Source organism: Dysidea avara, chromosome 6 (assembly GCF_963678975.1).
Source record: "Dysidea avara chromosome 6, odDysAvar1.4, whole genome shotgun sequence".
Taxonomy (NCBI): Eukaryota; Metazoa; Porifera; class Demospongiae; order Dictyoceratida; family Dysideidae; genus Dysidea; species Dysidea avara.
This window is the reverse complement of record NC_089277.1, coordinates 22,359,539-22,367,920: the sequence shown is the minus strand read 5'-3', so window position 1 is coordinate 22,367,920 and position 8,382 is coordinate 22,359,539.

The window sequence follows — 8,382 nt, the reverse complement described above, 5'->3', positions numbered from 1 at the left end:
AGTTGCCCGCCAGCTAGGGGAGTCTACATTCCAAATTTGAAGGAAACCACGCAAGCCATTTCCGAGATATGAGCGGCCAAAGTGTCGTTTTTTTTCTTCGTTTTTTTTTTCTTATTCGTCTTTTCGCACACTTGCAAAAATTGCTATAAAACGCAAACGCGTGCTCCGATCGCCTTGAAATTTGGCACACAGAAAGGAAGTCCAAAGACGAATCCTGGAATCAAATGTGGTGCAAATCCGATGAATGATTCAGGAGTTATTACCGATTATTCTCGTAACAAAAGATCAATTTGTTGTCACGCCTACAGGGTAAACCGCTTCATGGAATGAGTTGAAAATTGCTATGTAGATGGAGTAACCATCGTAGGAGTGCCTTTTGGTGGTTTGAAAGGAATCGAGATTAAGACCACGGAGATATGACACAAAACCCAACCTGTGTCACAATTACGCGATCGATTTTTAGTAATAAAAAAGTATTAGTTTTTACGCCTACTAGGCAAACCGCTAAGAGCAATGAGCTGAAAATCAGTGCATAGCTGGAATAATCTTCATAGAAAGTCCTTGCAGTAGTATAGAAGAATTGGATTACAAACCACTGAGTTATGATTCGAAAGCCAACTCCGTGTAGCAAATGCGAGATCGAGATACTCTAATAGAACAGTCACCCTAATAGAGCATTCAGCTAATTTATTTACTCCATTATAGAATTCTATTACATTACAAGTTATTCTGTAGGGACTTCAGCTGCAAACAGTTAATCTTATAGACAGTTCAGCAAGAAGCAAGTCACCCTGTGGAGAGTTAAGCTACAATTATATCACTGTAGAGATTCAGAACATTACAAGTCACACTGAAGAGAGTTCAGCTATAAACAAGTCATGCACCCTGTAGAGAGTTCACCTACAATTAAATCACTCTCTAGAGAATTCAGCTCACTGTGCAGAGAGTTCAGCTACAAACAAATTACCCTGTAGAGAGATCAGCTACAAACAAAACACTTTGCAGAGAGTTCAGCTACAAACAAATCAATCTTTAGAGTGATCAGCAACAAACAAATCAACTTGTAGAGAGATCAGCTAGAAACAAATCAACCTGCAGAGAGATCAGCTACAAACAAATCAGCTTGTAGAGAGATCAGTTACACACAAATCAACCTGTAGAGAGATAAGCTAGAAACAAATCACCCTGTAGAGAGTTCAGCTAAAACAAATCAACCTGCAGAGAGATCAGCTACAAACAAATTACCCTGTAGAGAGATCGACTACAAACAAATCAACTTGCAGAGAGATCAGCTACACACAAATCAACTTGTAGAGAGATCAGCTAGAAACAAATCACCCTGTAGAGAGATCAGCTAGAAACTAGACACAATGTAAGGAGTTCAGCTACAAGCAAATCACCCTTTAGAGAGTTCAGCTACAAACAAATCAACCTGCAGAGAGATCAAATCACCTTATAGAGAGTTCAGCTACAAACAAATTGCCCTGTAGAGAGATCAGTTACAAACAAATCAACCTGTAGAGAGATCAGCTACACACAAATCAACTTGTAGAGAGATCAGCTACAAACAAATCACCCTGTGGAGATCAGCTAGAAACTAGACACAATGTAAGGAGTTCAGCTACAAGCAAATCACCCTGTAGAAAGTTCAGCTAAAACAAATCAACCTGCAGAGAGATCAGGGTATATACAAACAAATCACCTTACAGATAGTTCAGCTACAAACAAATTACCCTGTAGAGAGATCGGCTACAAACAAATTAACCTGCAGAGAGATTAGCTACACACAAATCAACTTGTAGAGAGATCAGCTACAAACAAAGCATCCTGTAGAGAGATCAGCTAGAAACTAGACACAATGTAAGGAGTTCAGCTACAAGCAAATCACCCTGTAGAGATTTCAGCTGCAAACAAATCACCCTGTAGAGAGATCAGCTAGAAACTAGACACAATGTAAAGAGTTCAGCTAGAAGAGGTCACCTTATAGAGAGTTCAGCTACAAAGAAACCATCATGCAGAGAGTTCAGCTGCAAACAAATCACTCTGTATAGAGTTCAGCTAGAAAAAGTCACCTTGTAGAGAGTTCAGCTACAAAGAAACCGCCATGTAGAGAGTTCAGCCTCAAACAAATTACCATGTAGAGACTTCAACTACAAACAAATCGCCCAGTAAGAGGGATCAGCTAGAAGAAGTTACCTTGTAGAGAGTTCAGCTACAAAGAAACCATCATGTAGAGAGTTCAGCTACAAAGAAAGCACCATGTAGAGAGTTTAGCTGCAAACAAATCACATGTAGAGAGTTCAGCTAGAAACAAATCACCCTGTAGAGAGATCAGCTAGAAGAGGTCACCTTGGAGAGAGTTCAGCTACAAAGAAATCACCACGTAAAGAGTTCAGCTGCAAACAAATCACCCTGTAGCGGGATCAGCTAAAAGAAGTCACCTTGTAGAGAGTTCAGCTACAAAGAAACCATCATGTAGAGAGTTCAGCTACAAAGAAATCACCCTGTGGAGAGTTCAGCTAGAAGAAGTCACCTTGTAGAGAGTTCAGCTAAAAAGAAACCATCATGTAGAGAGTTCAGCTACAAAGAAACCACCATGGATGTAGAGAGTTTAGCTGCAAACAAATAACCTGTAGACAGTTCAGCTAGAAACAAATCACCCTGTAGAGAAATCAGCTAGAAGAGGTCACCTTGTAGAGAGTTCAGCTACAAAGAAACCATCCTGTATATAGTTCAGCTATATTTTAAGTCACCCAGTAGAGAGATCAGCTGCTAAAAAATATCCCGTGGGGAATAATGGGCATGTAATAAATATATGTATATAATTTGTATAATTACTAATAAAATCAAAAATAATTGAAGTATTAAAAATCTTCTGTAAGTTCTTTTCTTCTTCCTGTGGTAAATAAAAAAACACATGGGTTAAAAAAGCCCCAAAGCCAGCCATAGGCCGGCTTTGCAGTATACAAATACAAAAAGAAGTGATATCTAATCAAAAACAGCCAAGCTGTAAAAAAAGGTGCGGCCCCCAAAAAGGCCATGGTGAAAAAAGATGTGAAATCCAAAGTGGCGGCCAAGAAATGGCTGTGATGGTAGGTTAATGGTAAAAATTTTAATAACAACAATTCAGGTGAATTGTGTGCCACTTGGTCTTGGCACCAAATTCACCTGAATTGTCGTTATTAAAATTTTTACCATTAACCTACCATCACAGCCATTTCTTGGCCGCCACCTTGGATTTCACATCTTTTTTCACCATGGCCTTTTTGGGGGCCGCACCTTTTTTTTACAGCTTGGCTGTTTTTGATTAGATAATAAATACTTGGAAGAAAATCCATCCCTCCTGTAGGAGGCTGAGTGTGGCACCTGCATGATTAGATATTGGAAAGCCTGCAGTTTGAATCCTGGGGTATATAAAATTATTATTAGATTTTTATTATTTTTAATTATTTAAAATGGGAACACATGTCAGATGATTAGACCACATGATTTTTTATTATTTTTTATTATTTTTTATTATTAATCATGTGGTCTAATAGGATAAAAAATCATGTGGTTAACTATTAGACCACATGTCAGATTTTTCTTTTATTTACTTTATTAGAGAGTTCAGCTACAAAGAGGGTTAGAGAGTTCAGCTACAGATTTTTCTTTTATTTACTCTATTAGAGAGTTCAGTTCAGTTTCACTTTATTGTTAGCTACTGTAGGTTAAGTAACGTTTAAGTCTCTAGTTCCTGTTTGTTAGGTTGGGTATGTGTTACAATTCAGAGAAATACCAACTGTTTACACAAATTTACTATATAATGCAATTCCATCATTAATTTTATCACAGACATAAAAGAGTATTAAGAGTTAGGCATGACAAATAGAGGTTGTATTCGCAGTGTAGTCTCAGTAAATACACACAGTGGAAGAGCCAGTGTAACTTTGCCTCATTTTCCATCTATACGATTTCAAACATCAGAAGTGAACATTGAGGGCATCCCTGAAGCTCCAGATGCTGGATTTCCGGAAAGCCCTACTGCTGCAGTTGCTGGAATCAGTAATGAATATTTCAATGCTAATCCAAATATTCAGAAAGAAGGGCTAATTTCACTAAATCAATGAACATTAAAACAATCAGACAGAATATAAGAAATGCTTGTGAAGATCTCTCCTTAAGTGAAATGCCTGAACATGTATGTTTATGAATAGCATACAAAACAGCTCTTCTAGCTTTTTTGTTGTACAGGCAAATTATTCTGTCAATAATCTTATAAGAGAAACTATTGAGGATGGTTGGAAGGCTAATGCTGCTGTTTACCTTATCATAGGAATTGTGCAAGGTTTAGTTGGTGCTTGTTGGCTGCTTAAAGATAATTATCAGCTTGCAAGAGATTGTAGGCAAAGAATAAATCAATTTCTTGGTCGTAGTGATGAACTTACTAATGTAAGGGGTAATAATGATGGATTTACTGAACTGTGCAATAAACTTTGTAAGTGTTGTCCAACCATAGCCATACCAATACATTCCCAAATTTTTGAAGAAATTTTGCTCTACAGTTCACTTATCGTTACCTTGGTAGAATTCATCCACCTGGAAGATTACAAGCTGGAAAGTGCTTGGAACTACATAGATTGTATCATTTGCAGAGTAATGGAACATATGCTCACAAGTGAAATTATGAAGCACTTGGAAACACACGACATTTTGGTTCCATACTTCCATGTCAGTTTGGTTTTAGGTCAAAGCATTCTTGCGAATCGCAGCTGCTTACTGTTACTGATGACTTTGCCAAAGCATTAAATAACAAACTCCAGGTAGATGTTGGTATTCTAGATTTATCCAAGGCTTTCGATAAAGTCCCGCACAAAAGATTGCTAGCAGCTAAAATTGAATTTTATGGTATTTGAGGCAAGGTTTTGAAATGGTTAGTCCTTTTAAAGCAATCGTTCTCAACAAGTTGTCATTAATGGTTCCTTTTCTTCTCCTAGTGAAGGAGTACCACAAGGTTCAGTCTTGGGTCCTACCCTCTTTTTATTGTACATTAATGACATAAGTTCACATAACTGAAGGTATTAGCAGCCAGATTAAACTCTTTGCAGATGATTGCTTGATATAATTATAGAGTTATCCATAGTATAGTTGACCATCAATCACTTCAGCAAGACTTAAAAACATTGTCAAAATGGGCGGACAAATGGCAAATAGCATTTAATATCAGCAAATGTAATGTAAGTTTCAAACCATCATAGTAAGAGCTTGTTCACGTATGTAATGAATGGCATCCCACTGGCAGTTACAGAATAACACTTGTATCTTGGAATCAAATTACATCAAACTCTCATGGAAACCTCACATAGACTACATTTGTAATTAGGCAAACAAAACTATTGGCTTTTTAAAAAGAAATCTTCATCACTGCCCCTAACACCTACGTGAACTAGCATATAAACAATTTGTAATACCTGTTCTAGAGTACTGTTCACCAATATGGGATCCTTACCACCAATCTTATATCAGTCAACTAAGATGGTCCAGCATAGAGCTGCTCATTTTGAAACCGTGGAGAAGAGACCACAGAGATAGCATCACCAACATTTTGACATCATTAAATTGGCCAACACTTCAAGAACATCACAGACAAGCAAGATTAGTTTTACTGTATAAGATACTACACAATTTACTAACTAAAAACTGTACCCAAATGGAATAAACTGAGTGATGATACGATTGAAACCAATTGTGTAGAATTATTTAAACAAAAATTAGGACTAATCATGTAATAATTATTAACTGTTTTTGATTGTAATTGTACTGGCACATCAGCACTATACCCCTGGAGGGTTCTGCTGATTAAAAAAAAAAATAGCCAGCCTTCTTAACATCAAAATATGTGTGCACGTGATTGATAACAGCAATAATGAAATTAGAGGCGGTGGGATAAAAAGGGATGTGGGCGGGGATGAGAAACAATTAATCAAGTTTTCCTGGCCTTGGAGTATCTCGATCTTTTCTTGCAAACATTGGCCCATAAAAGTGGGGGGGGATGGTCCCCCTGCCTTTGATTACTACTCTTGTTACTTTGAGGTTGCCAAGTTGCCTTCCATGACATCACAAAGCATAGTACACATATTTGCTCGTCACGGCATTCCTGGAACTGTGATTTCAGATAATGGTCCACAATATTCAGCATCATTGTTCAATTAATTTTCTGAGCAATACGGTTTTACACATGTTACAAGCAGCCTAAACTACCTGAAGCCTCGGGGCAGCAGAAAGAGCTGTCAGAACAGTAAAGGGTCTGTTAAACAAAAGTAATATCCTATATTTAGTAATACTTGCATGCTTACCATTCTACTCCTTTAGAGAATGTAGTTACCTGATGTCAACAAACCGAGGAAAAAGGAGAAAGAGACAAAGAAATAGCCTTGATCAGTGACATCATGCGAAAGATTTAATGACCTTGCAAAAAGGAGAGACAGTTTGGATAATAGACATTGAAACAGAAGGTGTAATCACAGAAAAACTATCCCACAGATCCTACATGGTCCAAACACCTTACAATTTTTACAGACAAAACAGAAGAGATTTGACACCTCTAGCCAATCAAGAAACAGCTTCAAGTGTTGACAATCCAATACCAACACCAATAGAAATTCCTGACGAAACTTTTATTACTGTTTCAGATGAAAACCTTTCTGTAGTTCAGACTAGAAGTGGAAGAGTGTCTATAGACCTCCTATATGGTTTGTTGAAAGTGAACGATCAACAATTACGGACAAACATTCATACATTATGTGGTTACATCACACAAATTACATACAAACCTAATGTGCACATCTCCCTCCTTAAGTGATCATGATGCATACTACAAAGGTGATGAATCCTTAGCAGTGGTTGTAGTAGGCTTGTACTAGTTGTTGTGTAGCTTGTGCTCTCTCAGTTATTTTATGAGAATCTAGTTATAGTTAATACTGTTACAAACTACAATCATTTTGAGGTCTGTACATTAGACTGATATGGTATTATAGCACAGCTCTGTGAGAAAATCCCTACATTAGCATGTTATTATTACAATTTGATGATCTTTGCTATGAGAGCCGTTTGTTCAAGGGATTTTCCCACCGAGCTATTATAGTAATACTGTAATAACTAGCTACCATCATTCCACATTGGTACCTCCAAGCTGATTCACTGTTTCCCATTTCACTGATTAATTTCAAAAATGCATGCAGGCGGGTGGCTCATTAGTCATTTTAACTATTGCTAATTTTTTTACTTATATGACTCACACACCAGCTAAGTAGCTGTAAGAGACAAGCAAATACAAACTAAGAGCATGAATTACAGTAAAAAAGCTGCACTGGTTACTGACTCAGTAAGATATTAGCTATTACCTGTGTACAACTGTTGACACAAATCACTGATATCATAGCTAAATAATGAATAAAATGTTCAGTTAAAAGCAATAATGAATGAAACCATGTGGGAGAGGATTTACATGTGGGCGGAAATGGGAAACAATGAATTTTCTTCAATTTTCTAACCCCTTAATGCTAAACCCTATCCTAAAACTATAACCCTGAGTGGCCTTATCAGCTTGAATCCCTAATTTGTAAATTATTTGGTTTTTGTTAGCTATAGCATACAGCTATACACGTGTAACTGTTCTATTATAGGTGACTGCTGTATTAGAGTATTTTGTGTATAGCCTAAATATTTCAAGGGGTAAATTTATCGAGGTTGAGCAATGTTCAAGCTAAAAATTTTTTCGCTTTGTAATCACTCCCAAAATGTATTAGAGTGTATTTCCATCTATTTCAAGGATAAATGAAACCCCAAAAACTGCAACATTTCCCCCTCTACTATATGGTATATAATATAATTATATTTAATACAGTGCAGAAATCAGAGAGAGAGATAACACAGTAAACACACAGGTATCAATCATATTACAAAACTGACAAAGTGTAGGGGAGTTAATTACAGTGCGGGGAGGGAGTTCCACATAACTTTATAGTGGAGGAAAATTTATAGGTGTCCATTCTTAAAACTGTCTTGCCATTTAGCATTTGTATATCCGGTACCTGGCAGCAGATGACTGAGCATCCGCAGGTGCACCATTGCCGGTAAGTGACACATTGGTATTTCTAGTAGAGGTTTTGGTGATAATAGATCCATGATGAATTACAAGACCGGTTTCACCTTTCGAACGTCTGTATCTGAGCTCTGTAACCAGTTTCTTGTGCTACTCCCTTTCAAACTTGGTTCGGTCTAGAGCTAAAAATACATTCTTGTAAAAGTCATTATGTTGTAGAAGGAAAGAGCGAGAAAGTAGCTCAAGTTTATCTTCTTCCTTTTGCAAGGATAATAATAATGGTCAACATTTGTTAGGAA